At 41.1% G+C, this 21,320-nt stretch overlaps 1 long non-coding RNA gene across 1 annotated transcript in view; it reads left to right on the top strand.

Moving 5' to 3' along the window:
- The first annotated feature begins 4,706 nt into the window (after window positions 1-4,706).
- LOC126162483 (uncharacterized) overlaps window positions 4,707-21,320 on the top strand; it is a 31,032-nt gene continuing 14,418 nt past the window's right edge. The window contains exons 1-4 of the long non-coding RNA XR_007535077.1: window positions 4,707-4,943; window positions 5,034-5,110; window positions 9,016-9,204; window positions 9,328-9,496. This is a non-coding gene — a long non-coding RNA (uncharacterized LOC126162483). The remainder of the gene's footprint in view (window positions 4,944-5,033; window positions 5,111-9,015; window positions 9,205-9,327; window positions 9,497-21,320) is intronic.

Below are 21,320 nucleotides of genomic sequence, written 5' to 3'. Positions count from 1 at the left end.
AGGCAGTATCTGTCTTACCCCTAGTGAGATAAGCCTCTACATCCTTACATTTGTCCTCTAGCCATCCCTGCTTAGCCATTTTGCACTTCCTGTCGATCTCATTTTTGAGACGCTTGTATTCCTTTTTGCCTGTTTCATTTACTGCATTTTTATATTTTCTCCTTTCATCAACTAAATTCAATATTTCTTCTGTTGCTCGCCTGTAAAAGCAGCGAAATTGACTCACAAGTCACCGAAGTATCGTTACATCGACAGACTTCCAGGCAAGGTGACACACAATGTTCATTAATTAGCAACAAAAGGATCAGCTGGTTTTTTTTGGGTTGGAGAGGAAGAAACCTGCATATTACGACTAAGGATCTAATTCTTTGCAAAATTCCAACCAGTTCTATAGGATTTAGGATTGGGTCAAGTCTAGATGATACGGCACCAGTAGTTAGAGAATCATTTTATTCCAATAACTTGTCACTGGAATAAAAAAAACTGATTAATACTTTTTAATTAACGCCGGAAGTTCGGATTTCTTTTTTCTCTACGCGTTTTAACTTCTTTCTGTCCATATCTACATGATAGTCCGAAGGTTTCCTGTTATAGTTGTAGAGGACAAGTGATCACGAAACGGTTTTCTGCATTCTTGTTTGACTCTGGCACTCTTGTTTGACAGTACTCGGACCCCGTCACTTTGCAACGTTTGTTCAGTGTATTTGAGGGTATGAAAAATGAATAAACTAGCGGCCGCTTAAATTGTGGTGTTGCATTTTTTCGTGAAAAAAGTAATGTATTATGCTCTTTTTGCAAGTACGTTCTGTCGTCCTCATATAATGAGATGTGTTTGGTGTTCATAGGGCGCTCAACGGCAAGGACATCACACACATCCATGCCAGAAGAAGAATTCGAACCTGCGACCTTAGTGGTTGCGCGGTTCCAGACTGAAGCGCCTAGAACAGCCTTTTTTTCCATTTTGTTCGATACACAGTCGAACTCCTCTAATCCGACCTTGTATGGTCCGTCACTCCGGTTAGTCCGATCACGCTCAGGCTCGGGAGCCTGTGTCGACTTGTCACTGACTGGACGCCTGTCGGGCCATTGTTGCGGTGTCTATCGCTGTGCATATTGTTATACTGTACGTTATTGTGCAGTTTTATTCTTTGTTGGGAGTAAAGATCGTCTTTGTTTGCTTTATTCTGTGTTCTCTACAGTACTTATTACTGTAGATTCATTGTGTGTACAGTTGTCTGTTTTTCAACATGTCTGGATTCAAACGTAAATACGTAACTCTTTCACTAAATGAAAAATTCGCAGTGCTACAACGACTGGACGAAGGAAAATCGCTCCAAAAAATTGCAAAGGAACTGAATGTAGGTGTTACGACAGTTAGGGATTGGAGGAAGAATCGGAAAGACATTTAATCCTATACAGTTACGATTGATGGTGAAAACACTCTGAAGAATCGCAAAACATTAAAAAAGCCTAAACTTGAACTGCTTGGTAACGCATTGTGAATGTGGTTTTGCCAAGAAAGAAGGAAAGGAACTCCAATATCCGGGCCAATTCTCAAAGAAAAATCGATAGTTTTGCACAAAAAACTGGAAGCCGAAAGTAAATTTGCTGCCAGTGAAGGCTGGATTGACCGTTGGAAAACTCGTCATGGTGTCCGATTTGTTTCTATTTACGGTGAAAAACTATCTGCCGATGCCGCAGCTGCTAAGGCGTTTTCTGTTAAGTTTCAAGAAATTGTAGAAGAAAATGAACTGTTACCCTGCCAAGTGTATAACATCGACGAGACAGGGTTGAAAAATGGTTCAAATGGCTCTGAGCACTATGGGACTTAATTTCTGAGGTCAACAGTCCCCTAGAACTTAGAACTACTTAAGCCTAACTAACCTAAGGACATCACACACATCCATGCCCGAGGCAGGACTCGAACCTGCGACCGTAGTGGCTGCGCGGTTCCAAACTGTAGCTCCTAGAACCGCTCGCCACCCCGTACAGGGCTGAACTTTAAAATGTTGCCAACAAAAACGCTCGCAGCTTCAAATGAATCCTTGGTAGGAACGAAACTTATAAAAAACAGAATAACAGTCATTCCTTGTAGCAAAGCAGATGGTACCCACAAGTTCCCCTTGTTCGTCATTGGCAAATCTAAGAAGCCAAGGGCATTCAAAAATATAAACTTATCTTCCTTGCCGGTTTATCACAGCAATAAAAAATCTGCTTAGCTGGACTGCAACCTTTTTAAAACCTGGTTTTTCGACGAGTTTGTGCCATCGGTCGAAAAAGACTTGAAGCAAAAAAAATCTGCCTGTTCGTGCTCTACTGCTGTTGGATAACGTACCATCACACCACCTGAGGAAGATTTGGTGAAAGAGGACATAAAAGCTCTCTTTCTGCCTACTAATGTGACCTCACTCATCCAACCAATGGATCAGGGCGTTATCGAATGGGGAAAAAAGCGATATCGCAGAAAGTATATCAGCTCAATCTTGGAAAAATCTGAAAAAAATGGAAATGTCGTGTGGCTAGGGCCTCCCGTCGGGTAGACCGTTCGCCTGGTGCAGGTCTTTCAATTTGACGCCACTTCGGCGACCCGCGCGTCGATGGGGATGAAATGATGATGATTAGGACAACACAACACCCAGTCCCTGAGCGGAGAAAATTTCCGACCCAGCCGGGAATCGAACCCGGGCCCTTAGGATTGATTGACAGTCTGTCACGCTGACCACTCAGCTACCGGGGCGGACGGAAAAATCTGAAGGAGGTCATAACTTACTTGAGCCAATGAAATCCCTGAACGTCAAAGATGCTATTTACACAACCGCTGCAGCATGGGATGAACTGAAACCAGACACACTACGGAAATCGTGGCGTAAGATTTGGCCACAAGTTATGACTGAAAATGAGCATACTGAAGATGAGCAAAAGAGCGACGCACTGGAAATCGTTAAAGATCTACAAACTCAGGAGCCGAACGTCCCTGCCAATGAAGTTGAAGAGTGGATCAACGAATGTAACAAAGACTGTGACACTTTTGAAGAGCTCAATGATGACCAGATTGTTGCCACTGTTAGCCAGGAAACTCTGAATGAGAACTCGGACGGCGAGGACGAACCCCCACTCGGATTTCACACAACGATGCTGCAAAAAACGCTTTAGATATCGGCCTTCAATACATCGAGCAGAATCCAACTTCAACTCCAATGGACGTTTCGTGGATAAAAAAATGGAGGGACACTGCAGCTAAATCTAGACTAACATCTGCTAAACTTTTTTTCCAAGTAATTTCTTTTCGTTTTTACTGTGAAAACAATGCATACGGTATAATCATTTCTTAGTTTATACATACAGTAGTTTATTTCTTTGTAAAAAATTTCTTTTTTGTATACAGATCTATAAAAAAATTTTAGTTTACAGTATTTATCGTTTATACGTTATTAAGTACAGTACAGTACCGTAATTTGTTTGTCGTTTTTCCTTTTAAAACCAATACATATTATAGTGTGTGTAGACGTTTTTAAGTTAATATATTGTTTAACACTGTGTAAAAAACATCTTAATATATTACTGTAGACGTGTTTTAGCTCTTAAATCGTTTAATTTTTTGTACAAAATGTCTTTTCATATTTTTTGGCAATAAATATTAGATTTTTCGGATAATGCGACCTTTTTTTCTTTCCGACCATGGTCCCGGTCCCGAAGGTGACGGATTAGACGGGTTCTACTGTACTTTGTTGCGTTTGGTCTGGGCGGACGTCACAAGACATCCGTTCAAGTTGATCGTTGATTTCTTGACTCAGTTGTTTTATTACAGCGAGAGCGCAGCCCTCTGACCGAACACGCTGAGCTACCGTACCGGTTATCCGCTCGGTCGCGACGGCCGGCAAGGCGCCCCACATACAATATATCGTTCATTCTGACATCTTTTAAAAATCAAATTTTATAGATAGAACAGCTTTTGTCAGAGTTTCTTTGGTAGTCTGGAAGTCCAGTTCTATGGGACAAAAGCTGCGAAGTTTTTTGAAATATTACCTTTATCGTCAATTAAATGTTTACCGTGTACATTTTACTAAATTTGCTTTGGGGCAGATACCAGGATCATGGTACACTTGGCAGCGTGCCCCTCCTTCAATAATTTGCGCACAATTGACATAACGAACTGCTGACGGTCGACATTTGCTTGCACCTTCCATTACATTCTCTATCGACACAATCACATCTTTCTCGGTCTCATCATCAGCGCAATTTATGGTGCTAGGAGCTAGCTGTCGCGGCTTCACGCGAAGATAATTTCGGCGATAGCTTTTTGTCATCACGTTGCAGGCTCGCACTGCGAGGTAACAACGTGCGCTACTTTGAACTGGTACGTAACTGCATCTACTCACGTGAACAATTTATTTCCTGCTGCAGCTGTATTAGCAATTTATCTTGTTGTTAATTCGTGTAAGAATATGTTGTTAGGTTTCCTTGTGTGAAAACTACAAATCACCAAAATAAAAGAAGCGCCCTGCTCTAGTGACGATACGAAAGCTGACAACGACAGCAGCACTCCTTTTGGCCCATCAGTGGACTTCGAATACGGGAAAATACGACGCGGAAACACGCATAATCATAAGGACTTGGAGCCAACCATGGTCACGTTACCGATTGTCCCTATAAAAGCCCCACTCCCCATCGCCCCGCCCCTTCGCTCTGGTGAAAACTGAATCACGGGATAGCGACACTGACAGTTCGCAGTTGACCGCGTGTGGGATTCTGTGACTGCACCTCTCCACACCTCTGAACTCCTGGAGTAAACAGCGTGTTAAGAGTTGTCGATTCGCGGAAGGATACGTCGTCCAGATTTTATTGTGAGCACCTTCGCAGGAACAGCGATCCAGACACTGGTTGGCGGCCAGCTGTGGTTGGCGGCGTGTTGGGTTGCGTGGTTGTGTGTTAGGGCACATCAGGTAAATAAGCTAAAGAAAAGTATGTTCTGTTATGTACTGTACGTGTAATTATTTTTACACCTGCATAAACACTGTTTTTCTTCCCTACAGAAAGAAAAACCAACATGTTGTCCTGTGGGATGTCTTGCGTGAAGTATTTACTGTTCTCTTTCAACCTGTTGTTCGTGGTTCGTATGTTACTTCTAAATAAGCTGTGAGATTGGAAAAGCTGTTTTACTCTTTTTGTGTCTGATAACGTGTGAAGAACGTAAACTGTCTTTTGCATTGAGAACTCGAGCATTGTTAGTCTTCGTTCCAATACATGTAAGAAGCTAAACACGTATTTGTACGCAACAAGCTATATTTAAAGGTAGATAACGATTGTATATACCGTCATCGCATTTGCTGCCACTAGACTTGGCCACTGTTTCTATGTTTCGATACAGTGTATCGATACGTGGAACTGTTTCAGTGTTTCGGAACGGTTATGGTTCAGTGTTTCGGAACGGTTATGGTTCACTGTTTCGAAACTGTGGTTCACTGTTTCGAAACGGTGGTGTTTCATTCCGCCCCTGTCTCGGACCAGATTCGATCTCGAGCCAGACACAGAAACTGTATCGTTGTTTCAAAATAAGGCTGTTTCAGTCCACCTGTGCCTGGAACGGACTAATTGTATCGAAACAGTGATGTTTCATTCCACTCTGTGTCGGACGAGATTCGGACTCGGCACAGGTACTGAAACACAACATACCACTTAATGTAACTCTTTCAAGAGTGTCGACATCTTTTTGACGAGCAATAGCATGAAGCTTAAGGTATCCGAAAATAAAGCTTCGTTTCTAGCTGTTTCGAAATGGCGTAACATCTGCTTTATAAACACTAACCAAACAATAAAACAACGCATACTATTCACATACAAAATAATAAATATGTGAAAATCATTCAGTTAAACTACACTTTTTTTATAACATACTCTTCTCTGTTCATGTACAGTAATCATATTAAGAAACGCAAGTAAGCCTACAACATTTTGAATAAAAAAGCGTAGAGTGACAGTTATTAGACATATACATAAATTTGATGTAGGTATAATTGCAAGCAATATGTTTGACAAATCACTGATGGTGTAATGGTGTACGGGAAGGACTGGGAAGCATGGTGAATTTATAGTAACGGTTCGAAACACGGGTCGACAGAAGCGTCCGATCCCACGCGTCGGCTTTGACCCGTGACGTAAGGGTGTTGTCGTGTGTGACGTCATGACGGCGCGGAGTTTGGTTCGAGTGTGGCTGTCTCCAGTTCTGTTTTATCATATTGTATTTACTTTTCTGATCTGTTCGTTCTATCCCGTGAGATTTTTTTTTTAAAGACAAAAAACGCTAATCAGCTACTAAAGCATCTTTATCTTCTATGGGTTGCAGGGGTTACGACCCCTGGGGAGGTGGGTGGGTATTCATGCATGGCTGTCTTCACTTACACGTTGTAGCTACGCAAGGCGTCTAAATTTGTTTATATTTAGTTTGCCCCCCCCCCACCCAAAACACCCCATTTCCCGCGCTTGTCCCGTTAGTGTCATTAGGCTTCTTGTGGAAAGTAGGTGTGTTTGTTTTTGTTTCCGCCATATTTGTGACGTCATGGGTCAAAGCAGACGGGCGGGATCGGACGCTTCCGTATTTCCCGAAACACCTTGAAAGACAAAAAAAATTTGTTATATTTTGTTATTTATTCGAATTATTTGGCGTTATTTGTGAGTCTATAGTCACTGTGCCTATTATCCACAATGATTCCCTTCGTGTAAATGGAAATTAGCAGGATGGGTATATTACCCATACTAACGGAATGTGTGTTTCTGCAGTTTGCTCCCACCTCCAGTTCCGTTCGTGGTGGTTCGTCTGTCTTCAGCCATGGCTGTCCTCAACCAATTGAAAAGTATGAAAGTCACGCGACACGAAAGCAGCGCATTTGCTGCAGGAAATACGAAACTGCCAAGACGCCTAAGTGATAGTTTCATACTTTCTGCGACATGATTAGCGCTCTCGCACCTCATTTGTGTTTATATGGACATACTTATACAGTAGACATTCAAGATGATAAAATGTGTAGGTTTATTAGAATACAAAACACAAACTGTTTCACTGTTTCGAAACAACGTATCGGAACATTACATTGTACTGTTTCATTTGTTTCGAAACAATTACGTGTTTCAGTTTGCCCATCTCTAGCTGCCACTATCAGAATAAACCCTACAAAAAACGGCGCGTTTCCGTTTTGGAAGAGATCACATGCTCTGTGATATGATTGACAAGAAAAAAAATAAAGAGCATTAGCAATGACAATTTTAGTGCTTCAGACGCTAACATGCAATATTTGTTGGTTTTTCGTAGCTATAGTTGCTTATTACGAAATCATACAGTTTCAGTGCTACTTCGCATTAAACATTTCTGCTAAACGCATCATTTTTAGAACGGTATATATTTATTCGTCGGTACACCATTTGCTAAAATTGTATCGGACATGTCAGAAACAGAAATATGTGCATATAAAACACATACAAAATGGGACAGGATAAAGTAAGGCAGGAAATCGGCCACGGCCTAATCAAACGAACCATTCCAGCATCCACCTTTGTAAAAAGGGGAATCCATGGAAAACCGAAGACAGGATGGCTGGACACGGAACAAACCCTACTATTCTCCAATACAACACGAGTCCAGTACTTACGACTAGAGTAGCCACCTCACTCGGTAAATTATTGGAAGAGGAATAACAAAATACATTATCTACATTGTGAGTTCAACATGCACAATAAGTAAATAAAGGAAAAAAATTGAAAATAAAACACTACTGAAAAAGTGAAAACACTTGAACGAATTACATGATACTCCATAAAGGTAGAAAATGCACAGTAAGTCAGTCAGTGATGCAGATAAAACGTGAAGATTTGATTAAAAACACAAGAGTGCATTATACAGCATTGCTAAAAGGTGTGAAGCACGGGCACATGAAACCAGCAGACACTAAAAAACACAGTTCGTGTGTTACAGAGACAGGAAGTGCCATAATGGTTTTAAAACATGTAAAATTGTGACAACTGAGTGACAAGCATTATATTTACAAGGAGTGAGGTTTGATTCTTCACCTAGCCATCCTTACCTAGGTTCCCCGTCCTCCTCACGAAACGTGAAGTGCCAGTTCTGGGAGAGTGACGTTAAAGAGACTCTAACAAATTCCTTTTTCTACCCTTTACAGTTTAGTGTTTTCTGTTGACATTGATGCAGAGCCATCAGTACATCCTGGTGGGATAATGCTAAGATTAGTCCCTGAAGCAATGACTGAGTTAACCCTGCTGTTTTCTTTAACTTTTCACGTTTCTAATATTTGTTGTTTCCTGTAAAAATAAATGGTATTATACTACAGGCCCTTGCATGATTGGAAGAAGGACACTAAGGTAGACCATAAGCACCATCAACGTAGTAAAATGCTTAAGGTCACAAACAAATTGTTAGGCTACATATGACACTATTTCTATTCACGGAAAATTTCAATCTGTTGATAATGGAAACTAAAAATGTTTAGTTTCCTATTACAGTTGATTTTGATATCAACAGGCGGAGCAAAAAATTGTGTGCTGCTTACAAATAACCTCGTAGTGTGCCCACTTTATTTGGTCCTCAGCTCTGAGCACTTGAATCTGTAGACACTGGGAAAACATGAATCTCCTTTGTGTTCTTTTTGATTGCTGACAACTATAGCACTCACACTATTTAGTGTAATGTAAAACTGGTAAATACTCTTTGAATTATTAATTCTAAAACCACATCCAAAATACTTTCTATATAGTTCTTCCGGCACTGCATTTTTAAGACAGGAAAGTTGCACTACATAGTTATGTCTGTTCTTGCAGTAAAAAAGGATTGTCATATAGATGATTCACAAGCTGTTGCTTCTTCAGTCCTATGTAGGCATGTGGAATATAGCACTTAATTATAGGCAAAAAAATGGCTAGTCCCTTGATGTAATATTTAATGTTGTAGCTATTAATCCAAGAAACAATTAAAAAAACACTTAAATGATGATCAATTTATTTTTTCAGATTTCTGGTATGGTAATTGCATCAGTCGCTTTATTTGCTCTTCATGATATATCGTATTATGATCTATTCTTTGGTGGAAGTGTTCTTGCTGGATGTATGCTGCTAGTTACGGTTGGAGTCATTGTTTTTATAGTTGCATTTTTTGGTTGCTATGGAGCACTGAAGGAAAATCATTGTATGGTAATTACAGTAAGTATATTTATGAACATAATGAGTCTGATGCTTTCAGATATAAAGGGACTCAAAAGCTTGTACTGACAGATGCTATGAATAGTTGCATACATTAAGTATATAAATATTATTTCTGTTCAGTTTTCAGTGCTACTTTTCATCATCTTCATTATGGAAATAGGTGGGGGTATAACAGTTTGTCTTGAAGGATGTTTTGAGAGATGAGATAGATACTCAGTTAAATAGCACACTTTCTGCCTACAAAAACTATGAAGATATTCGAAGGTCATGGGACATCTTGCAAACAGATGTGAGTAAATTTCATATTGACTAGCGCGCGCACCCACACAAATAAAAAATAGAGGGAAACATTCCACGTGGTAAAAATATATCTAAAAAGAAAGATGATGAGACTTACCAAACATACACACAAAATTCTAGCTTTCGCAACCAACGGCTGCTTCATCAGGAAAGAGGGAAGGAAAGGGAAAGACGAAAGGATGTGGGTTTTAAGGGAGAGGGTAAGGAGTCATTCCAATCCCGGGAGCGGAAAAAACTTACCTTAGGGGGAAAAAACGACAGGTATACACTCGCGCGCGCACACACACACACATATCCATCCGCATATACACAGATACAAGCAGACATGGCAGGTGAGGTATGAGCGGCGGCAAATTGAAATTAGAAATTAGCGGAGATTGAGGCCTGGCGGATAGCGAGAAGAGAGGATATGCTGAAGGGCAAGTTCCCATCTCCGGAGTTCTGACAGGTTGGTGTTAGTGGGAAGTATCCAGATAACCCGGACGGTGTAACACTGTGCCAAGATGGGCTGGCCGTGCACCAAGGCATGTTTAGCCACAGGGTGATCCTCATTACCAACAAACACTGTCTGCCTGTGTCCATTCAAGCGAATGGACAGTTTGTTGCTGGTCATTCCCACATAGAAGGCTTCACAGTGTAGGCAGGTCAGTTGGTAAATCATGTGGGTGCTTTCACACGTGGCTCTGCCTTTGATCGTGTACACCTTCCGGGTTACGGGACTGGAGTAGGTGGTGGTGTGAGGGTGCATGGGACAGGTTTTACACCGGGGGCGGTTGCAAGGGCAGGAGCCAGAGGGTAGGGAAGGTGGTTTGGGGTTTTCATAGGGATGAACTAAGAGGTTACGAAGGTTAGGTGGACGGCGGAAAGACATTCTTGGTGGAGTGGGGAGGATTTCATGAAGGATGGATCTCATTTCAGGGCAGGATTTGAGGAAGTCGTATCCCTGCTGGAGAGCCACATTCAGAGTCTGATCCAGTCCCGGAAAGTATCCTGTCACAAGTGGGGCACTTTTGGGGTTCTTCTGTGGGAGGTTCTGTGTTTGAAGGGATGAGGAAGTGGCTCTGGTTATTTGCTTCTGTACCAGGTCGGGAGGGTAGTTGCGGGATGCAAAAGCTGTTTTCAGGTTGTTGGTGTAATGGTTCAAGGATTCCGGCCCAGCAACAAACTGTCCATTCGCATGAATGGACACAGGCAGACAGTGTTTGTTGGTAATGAGGATCACCCTGTGGCTAAACATGCCTTGGTGCACGGCCAGCACATCTTGGCACAGTGTTACACCGTCCGGGTTATCTGGATACTTCCCATTAACACCAACCTGTCAGAAGTCCGGAGATGGGAACTTGCCTTTCAGCATATCCTCTCTTCTCGCTATCCGCCAGGCCTCAATCTCTGCTAACTTCTAATTTCAATTTGCCGCCGCTCATACCTCACCTGTCTTTCAACATCATCTTTGCCTATGTACTTCCGCCCCGACTGACATCTCTGCCCAAACTCTTTGCCTTTACAAATGTCTGCTTGTGTCTGTGTATATGCGGATGGATATGTGTGTGTGTGCGAGTGTATACCTGTCCTTTTTTCCCCCCTAAGGTAAGTCTTTCCGCTCCCAGGATTGGAATGACTCCTTACCCAGTCCCTTAAAACCCAAATCCTTTCGTCTTTCCCTCTTTCCTGACGAGGCAACCGTTGGTTGCAAAAGCTAGAATTTTGTGTGTTTGTTTGTGTGTGTATCGACTGTCAGCGCTTTTGTTTGGTAAGTCTCATCTTTCTTTTTAAATATATTTTTCCCACGTGGAATGTTTCCCTCTATTATATTCATATATATATATAAAATGACGGGTGTGTCGCATGTAATAAACTGAATAACGTAGTTTTAAAACATTGTCTTCCACCGAAGAAAATTAAGTAGTTATGGTCAACATGCCACCCGCCTTCCCCAACTCTCTCTCTCTCTCTCTCTCTCTCTCTCTCTCTCTCTCTCTCTCTCTCTCTTCCCCCTCCCTCCCCCCCCCTTGCCCCGTATGATTGTTTTTATTTTGATCAGAAGGCTGTTGGTTTATTTTGTGTGCTTTCACTCTAAAACAAATAACAGGAAACAATATAGGAATAATATAATAAAATAAATAAATAAATGAATATAAGCATGTTTTTTTTCCATGCATGCTGCTACAACTCTATGGCTGACCCCTGCACCCCCAAAGGAATTATACATTATGGTAGCCTTCCAACCCTTATCCATAAATAAGATTTTAGTTTGGAACTGTGGGAGTGGGGTTTGAAGATATGGGTGTCAAAAGAGGGCATAACACCGATGAATTTCTTATGGGAAGTCAGAGAAGCAGCTGGGAAAAATGCTGAAGTGGCCAAGGCTGGCAGCTATGTTCAAGAATGTTCCAGGAGGTTCAAGAATGTTCCATTATGCTGTTGTGGTCGGAATATGTTAGTGTTCCAAAGACCAAGCAAATCTGGTCTTGTTTGGGTAATACTTCATCTGCATAACTGCATTTATTGCAGAGAGGCCTCTGCAATATACATTTTGTAGTAAATTTACTTCTCGGTGTTTCTGTTGCCAATATTAACCCATTTCAGAAGAAAAATAAACCATACATTTTTTGTAGACTCCGCGTACTTGTACTGTGTGAATGGCACATGCTAAGACAGTAGATCTGCATTTGGAGAGACGGCAGATCAGATACCTTTCTGGCCATTGAGATTTAGGATTTCTGTGTTTTCCCGAAATCTCTCAAGGAAAATGCTGGGATTGTTATGTCAACAAGGACACACGTGATGGTTCAAGTGGCTCTAAGCACTATGGGACTTAACATCTGAGGTCATCAGTCCCCTAGACTTAGAACTACTTAAACACGAATTAACCTAAGGACATCACACACATTCATGCCCGAGGCAGGATTAAAATCTGTGACCGTAGCAAAAGTGTGGTTCTGGATTGAAGCAGCCCAGAACTGCTCGGCCACAACAGCCAGCGACAAAGGTGATATCCTTCCCCATTCTCAGTTTGTTCTCCACCTCTAATGATCTTGCCATAGACGATATCTTGAACATAATCTTTCTACCATTCCGTCTTTGAGATGTCATTACACCACAACCTCCGAAATCTTAAGATATTCGCAAGAAAGAAGCAAAATGTTTTGACTTTATAAATTGTCATCCTATTGGCTATTGTAACAACTACTACGGCTTCTGACATCAAATGTAACAGTTGTGGTTACTAAATGTGACACTTCTGTCACTCAATGTAACTGGGTTTTCTCTTTTGATGCTGTCAATTGTCAGGATGAGCATTCTCAAGCATTCTGTCAGGGTGAAAATATTAAATAAATAAACTTTTCTCTCTTACAAAATGTGGGCAGGGTGGGTTCTTCCTTGGCTCGGGTATGAGGTCGAATGAAACATCATTTTTACATAAAATAACTTTTATTGAAAGTTTCGTACAACTGTTATCTTACTGGACGTTCTGGTTCGGAGAGCGGCAGCCGTGTCGTTTGCGTAGCCTTCTGCTGCGGCAGCGGCGGCGGCGGCGGCGGCGGCGTCTGATTACGCGTAGCGGTGTGTATCTCGTGTCGCCGTCTCGCCCAGCTGACCGGAGACGCGCAGCGCGAGGTGGCCTGTTTAATTATTGCGAGCGACGTCGTGCATCTGGTGGTGATACCTTGAATGTGGCGTCCCAGTGTTTCTCTTCTCTAAGCGGCCGCGTGTGTTGTGCGTCGTCCAGCAGAGCGGCGCGGCGGGGGAAGGCCAGTGTCCCGGACTCGAACCACGGACTCCCGCTTGCCAGTCTTCGGCTGTCAGGTCTTTATCCCAGCTCACAGGTGACTGCTGAAGTGAGGCCGTCTCCTTCCCGTCCTCACGAGTCACCCGGGTATGTAAAATCAGACTTCAAAATACCTTTTAACTTCTTCTTCTGGTACTGAGGCTGCTGCTTGCTATTCTATTACAGCGGCGGACTCGGTGCGTCTGTGCATGATGTAGTCTCTTCTTGCGTGACGATCTTTAGCACCGAAACTAACTTAAAACAACTGCTACGCTTCTTCTTCGTCTTCTTCGTCGCTCGTCTCCGTCTTCGTCTCCGTCTTCGCCTTCGTCTTCCTCTCGTCTTCATCTACATCTCTCGGGCCCACTGCGTCTCGCGTATTTATTCACTTCAGTTTACTGGAGGTGAACGACTTCACGGCCATTGCCTCTTCTGTCACGTTGAAAAGATTCTCGAAGATTCTTCTTAACGTCGGTCATTGGCTCTTGGAATGTAGGCGAGGGCCTTTGCTCACATACGACAACTGAGAAACACGTGAGCCGGTCATTGCATCTTCTGTCACGTTGAAAAGCTTCTCGAAGAATCTTCTTAACGTCGGTCATTGGCTCTTGGGATGTAGGTGAGGGCCTTTTGCTCACATGCGACCACTGAGAAACACGTGAGCCGGTCGGGCGATGCCCTGACGGCTGAATCGACAGCGCCCGCTTATGTGGAACTTGCTGACTTCACGGTCATTGTCTCTGCTGTTCGGCCCGCTGTGAGCCAGTATGTAACTCTCCAAACTAAACCAAGTTTTCCATTTATATTCTAATTTCTAGTTCACTTTGATTTCACTAATTTATTTACTTAAGTACCACTCAACATTCCTCCACCCTTCGGAGAAATTCGCCCTCGAATTTACCACTCAACATTCCTCCACTCTTCACACGGAAAAAACACAAGCACTGAAAACTCTCGACTTACACATGCATCACATTAAGTATGTTGAAAATACTGTATCACTTTATAAAAGCCCTGTGCGCTCATGAATCACATAGTTTACACATAAATGGTTATAATAAGAGTAACAAATCTTGATGAGAATGAATAAACAAAAAATAGATTTTTCACTTAGAAAATTACATAGCAACAGCTGTTTAATCTACGCTATACTAATGCAAGAATATCTATTCTACAGTATTGTTTATTTTAACAAGAGACTGTTTAATGAAGAATGAAGTACAATAAACAAAATTAATACACTAATGCTCAAAAGTAACTACTGAAGTACACCAGTTAAGAGTGTGGTATCCAATTAACAGGGATTTGATGAAGTGGTATATTGTTATTTGGCTTATTTTTTCGTCTTAAATAAAAGAAAACTGTACAAAGCAGAAACACCAACACAAAGGTTCCAGATATACCCGTTCCTAGCATTATAATTTTAGTTTTGTGTTCACCTTTTAATTTTAAGACATGTTGCATCATAACATTGGCATCAATTTTGCCTTGCTGTGAGTTTATGAACGTATCTAATGACTTCAGAAGGGAACTATCAAGGGAGTCATTGAGGTAGGACAGGTTTTGTGCAGGAAATGCTTGCATGGCGTTTTCTGGCCAATAAATTAGAGGGAAGGATGAATTAACATTAGTTGTACCAGTGATTGTTGCGGGTAAATGAAAATTCGCTCCTGAGATGGAACATAACGTGCCGTTAATTATTAGCCCGCTTCCATGAAGTTCAAAATGTTGTAATGTTGTAGCCACACCGTTCTCGTAACATTGTGCAAAAATATCAGTTGGCTTACTGACCGCATACAACCAGTGATTTTCGACTTGCTCGAAAAAACATGATGTGGAAGTTAATATATCGCGTGGGCAATTGATGGCGTCAGATTGTTCGAAAAATAATTGAGATTCACAACTAGTGGCATGTAATCGGATTGCGCGAGATGGACATATAATAACTTGTTCGGATGTGCAACTATTTAATTCAGAAGTTGTCATTACCGTGCTCGTATTGCTTGTTTGGGAGATTAAAAATACTTGGTGTGTTCTGAACTGTACAAATTTATTTATTTTGCCCCATTTTACCGGAAATGAGTGTACTCTATAACAGTCATACATACCCATTTTATCTGTAACCGGGAAAGATATACGAACTCGTATTCTTGCATTATCTGTGTCAACTAGTACTGTAGCTAAGTGGTAATACTGTGGTAAATGTTTCTTATCCGCAGGAAATATTAACTTTAGTGAATCTGGCAATTGTTTTTCAATTTTAGCTAATAATGAGATGAATGTAACCGGCGATAGTAACGTGGGTGACAAATGTCCCTGTACTGCATAGTGGATGGCTTCCTTTAATTCCTCCGCTGCTAGCCGTGCATCTGTCACTTGATCAGTGAGTAGCCGAAGCGATCTTACTACTGCAAGTTTCTTATCCACAATATCGAGCCTTGTTTGTATGACTTTTAGGTCTTTATTCAGTGTAGCAGTAGTAGCTTGAAGATAATCGTTTAATTCTTGGGTGAGGTTCCTGATGACCTTGGTATTAGTAAAAACTGTTTGCTCCAATCCGTTTAATCTTGTCGTGTGCCATTCTATAGTACCTTTATTTAATTCCGCGGTACTCTCTATGTTCTGTAATGAATTATTTAGCTGAGTAATATCTTCGTTATCCGCTGTACCGAAAATGGTCTTTAGTAGTTTACCGCCTGCGTCCACCCATCCACGTTTAGCTCGTTTAACGGTCTGCGGAAGTATATCTTGTAACTGACGCAACTGTTCTCTCAACTGTTCGTATGAGTAGTGTAATGTTTTAAATTCACTGGATATTTCTTCAAAAATCTCTGGTGAACTTGCCCTTTCATGTAGCGTATCAAATTCTAATTCAAGGTTCTTAAGTTCATTACGTAAGGCCCATAAATTATACTCTAATGAAATAGTCCACTTGTGATTGGTCAAAATTACAGTACCCTGTTTTACAAAAATTACACCACTCATCAACTGGTTGATCTGTAATCCGTTGCTCGTATTAGTCAATAATGCAATTATGATGAGCAGTACAGTCACAATGTAGTTGTCCATTATGCTAGAGGCGTTACCTGAAAAAGCAAACAACATGGTTATGGACCTACCAACCTAATAAAGAAAAGAAGGAATACATTGTTAACTACAAGATCTACATGTTTCTACGTTCAACTTTTTTTTTTCTTAAAAAATAAACCATTATCATTTATTAATTATTTACATATGTATACTATCCACAGTCTACTGAGATTCCACTAGGACATTCGCAGTCTTGGTCGAAGATTGTACTCGTATGGTGGCATGTCTGTATGTTGTGCTGGCGTGGCCACTCTTTTTCCTCTTCGTGAACTTCCTCCACCCTTCGGAAAAGCAGACACTACTGTTGAAGGAATTACATCTGGAGCGCCCTTAAAAGGTTTTAAACGACTTACATGCACAACAGTAGTTCTGGTGGGCAGTTGCAATTTAACGTTGACTGGTGACGTGATCTCAATAATTTGATAAGGACCTCTGTAGTTTGTTACAAATTTCTTTGTTTTTCCTTTCGCAACGTATGGAGCTGAAAGCATAACCCACTGACCGATTTTGTAATTTGGATATTTAGCTTGGGTATTACCTAATCTTTCCTGTCGTTCCAAAGCCTTTGTATTAGATTTTTGAACCTTTTTCCATACATCTTTCATCATTCGACTGAAATCTCTTACTGTTTCTCCGACTTTTCCGTTTTTCTGCCTGATTACATCAAAAGGGGACGGCATTTTTCTCCCATAAACCACTTCATAAGGTGACATGCCAGTTGCTTCATGCGTTTTGGCGTTGTATACCGACACGATTATTGGTAAATACGTATCCCAATTAGAATGTTGTTCGTTAATATAATAACTAAGCATCTTGCCAATTGTCCGATGAACTCTTTCTGTGCGTCCGTTGCACTGAGGGTGTAACGGAGTTGTGCGTAATTTGCGTATTTTTAGTAAGTGGCATAGCTGTTTCATTAGTTCAGACATAAAATTAGATCCCTGATCTGTGATAATAGCTTCAGGTACGCCAAATTTAAGTATCCAGTTGTTAACTAAAGCTTGGGCAACTGTATTTGCTTGCTGATCTGGGAGACTCACCATAGCTAGATAGCGTGAAAAGTGATCTATAATTGTAAGAACATACTTATTACCAGCAGGTGTTTTATGAAATGGCCCGTAGAGATCCACTCCGCAGATTTGAAATGGACATGAAGCCTCGGGGAGCCTCTGTAAGGGTATTTTTGAACGAGAAAGTTCAGCTCGTTGTGCGCACGCAATGCAATTGCGAACGTACTGCGCAACATCCTGCTTTCTGGTTTGCCACCAAAATCGCTCTGCTACACGTCTTTCGGTTGTCCGCTGTCCACCGTGTCCTGCAAGGATATGATCGTGGGCCTCTGCCATTATTTCTTGTCTAAGGTGTTGGGGAACAACAATTCGCGGTCCAAGTTTTGTTTTACGGCATAATACACCATCTTCAAAGCAAAATTGTTTTTGAGATGCGTATTTTTTGCAATCTGTATCCTCATCTTGTGCCTTTCTCCAGTCCTCAGTATCTCGGCCTGTTGCTTCCAAAAGTGCTATTTTCCGACTTAGACAATCTGCATTCGTGTGTTTTTTGCCTGGTTTGTGGATAACTTCGAAATCCATTTCGGAAAGACATAGGGCCCAACGCGTGAGACGACTAGATGGATCCTTTAACCCAAGCAACCATTTTAAAGCTGCGTGGTCGGTAATAACCTTGAATTTCCTACCATACAAGTAGCATTTAAAGTATTTGATGCCATAAATAACACTTAACAATTCTTTCTCTGTTGTGGAATAATTTCTTTCTGCTGTTGTTAGTTGTCTCGAAGCGTAGGCTATGGGGTGTTCCGCGCCATTAATATTCTGACTCAAAACAACTCCTACTGAATGACCACTTGCGTCACAGGATAAAATAAATTCTTTATTATAATCTGGGTAGGCTAATACTGGACTGTGTGTTAACTTATCTTTAAGAGTTTGAAATGCTGATTCACAATCTTCACACCAATGAAATTTTGCACCCTTTTTCAATAATTGGGTTAAGGGTCGGGCAATTTCAGCAAAATTTTGAACATATTTTCGGTAATACGATGCGAGACCAATGAAACTTTGTACTTCCTTAACGCGTTGTGGTGTTGGGAAGTCCTTAACTGCCGAAATTAATCGAGGATCTGTTCTAATTCCTTTTTCACTAATGACATGCCCTAGGTATGTAACCTCTGTCAATGCAAAACTACATTTTTCCATATTTAATGTTAATTTAGCTTTTCTAAGTCTCTGAAAAACATTACGCAGACGCACAGCATGTTCATTAATGTCTTTGGAGAATACAATAATATCGTCTAGATATACACAACATTGCTGAGTTTTTAGTCCTCGCAATACTCCGTCGAGTAGTCTTTGAAAAGTTGCTGGTGCATTTTTCAAACCGAAAGGCATTCTTTTAAATTGCCAGTGGCCTCCAGGGGTAGAAAATGCTGTTTTATGCCTATCTTCAGGTGCAACTTCCAATTGATGATATCCGCTACGTAAATCGATTGTTGAAAAGTATTTACTGTTACCTAAACTGTCAATGATATCTGTAATGTTTGGAAGAGGATAAACATCTGAGATAGTTTGTTTGTTAAGGTGTCTGTAGTCACAACAAAATCTATATCGTTTCGTACCGTCGGGAGACTTCTTTGGAATAATTACAATATTTGAATTATAAGGCGAATCAGAATATTCTATGATTCCATCTTTTAGATGCTGTTCTAAAAATTCATCCAGTAATGGCTGTAAGTGATGCGCAACTCTATAAGGCTTTCTATAAACTGGGGGGCTATTTCCTGTTGGGATCCTATGCTGTGTGATATCTGTTGCTGGCAATGGACCTTCTGCATTAAATAAATCTTGGAACTCAACTAAAACTGCTTCTATCGTGTCTCTATCCTTTCCTTTCAAATGCTCAATCTTCTGGCGTAATGCGGTTTTATAGGCGTCTGGTTTCTGACCATCATTAATATCTGACCAAATAAAATCTTCTTCTTCAAAAGTACTGACTGTAGCTACTAATATTCCCTTATGCAACTCTTTGTCCTCCACTCCAAAATTGTCAATATGTACCGGTACTTTTCTTTCTCCCTCAACGTCTTGAACCCGTACAACACTTCTACGTACAAAACAATGTGATACATCTAATTCCTCATTTTCCTCTAGTGGCTCTATTAGACATATTGTATCTGTAGGTACCTCGGGGTCAACGGTCATCCAGAGAAGTTTTCCTGAGCCAGATGGTATCTGATCCCGCGAATCAACCTTCAAGGACGTTGCACGCAGTGTAGTTGATTTCGCCTTCCGGTTAGGGAAATCTTGCGGCAGAGGGCCCTTTGCAGCGGTGTCACCTAGCTGAAATACTATTCCGCTAAGTTCTACAGTTTGCTGTCTGAGGTCAATTTTAGCGTGATGTTTATTCAGGAAATCCAACCCTAGGATCGCGTCGTACCCGTCAGTTATCTTTGTTACCACTTCTACATCTTCTTGAAATTGTACACCGTGAATATAGAAAATCAATGATGTACATCCTAATGACTTCACTGTACCTCCTCCTACTCCACTCAATCTATACCTTGGAGGGTCATATTTCTTTTCTCCAATACATTCTTTACTCACTATTGATACGTTTGCGCCTGTATCCACCAGTATCCTTGCCTCTTTATCCCGTATGGTAGCAGATAACCAGCATTCCGCCTTCACATTCGCCTTAATGGCATGAAATTTTATTGGGAACGCCTGGCGGCGGTTCCGACATTCCCGTTTGAGTTTAACTGATTTCTATTTCCAAAAACTTTCTTAGACCTGCATTCCTTGAATGTGTGACCCATTCTTTGACAATTAGTGCATTGAGGTTGTCTGCAGTTTTTTGCTATATGGCCCTGTCGATCGCACCTAAAACATCGTACTCCTGCTGAAAATACATTTCGCTTCTCCTTGTATCTGGTGGCAATGTCAATTTCTTCAAAAGCTGTCGCCACAGATACAGCTTCTGCTAAATTCTTAGGAAACTCTGCCCTGACACGACGGGACGTTTCAGGAGGTAACCCACGTAAAAATGTATCGAGAGCTCTATCTTCTGCCTCTTGTAAAATAACTTTATTTGCTTCATCACTAGTTGTCAACTGATAGGTGTTAATATTAACTTTTCTAATCCTATCTACAAAGCTTTCTAATGACTCGTTTTGCTTCTGAGTGATAGTGTGTAATTTTTCTCTATAAAATCTACAGCTGTTCTGTTTTTGAAAACGTTTAACTAATCCTTTCTTCAATTCCTCAAATGTTGGAGCATTCCGTAATTCTTCATGGTATAATACGTGTGCTTTAGCCTCTCCTAGCAATCTTAACTTTGTCATTTGTAAGAGCTGTTCATCTGACCATGATCCTAACTTTGCAGCTGCTACTAAATCATCAAAAAAGGCTGTTATGTCTTCGCCAGGTTTACCTGAAAAAGGAGTTACCAAGGCTGCTGCTGAGGAATCTAGGGTAGGAGGGACTGAACTGGTTTGCCTAACCTCACACAACTGTTTAAATAATGCATTATTATCATTTTTAAGCTGTGCTATTTGATTAACTAAGCTCTGAATAGCTTCATCAGTAGAAACCCCTTGTGGTGCTGACTCTGACTTTGTACGATTTCGTGTCATCATTTTATAAACTGTTAGTTACACAATCTTACCACACTGAATTAAAAAGATGTTTAAATATTTTCGACAAACTCTTAAAATTATGAGAGAGAATACACTTCTAAATAAAGAAAATATTACGACTGCTATGCAAACCTCTATCCTTTCACACATTAAACAATACTAACTGTGGACCGTTAGTGACTGTCATTCACACCTCATATTGAGCCAAGGGTTTTTCTCTGACACCAAATGTAACAACTACTACGGCTTCTGACATCAAATGTAACAGTTGTGGTTACTAAATGTGACACTTCTGTCACTCAA

Source organism: Schistocerca cancellata, chromosome 1 (genome assembly GCF_023864275.1).
Source record: "Schistocerca cancellata isolate TAMUIC-IGC-003103 chromosome 1, iqSchCanc2.1, whole genome shotgun sequence".
NCBI classification, from domain to species: domain Eukaryota; kingdom Metazoa; phylum Arthropoda; class Insecta; order Orthoptera; family Acrididae; genus Schistocerca; species Schistocerca cancellata.
Note: the sequence above shows the minus strand (reverse complement) of the source record. Positions and strands in the feature narration are given on the sequence as shown.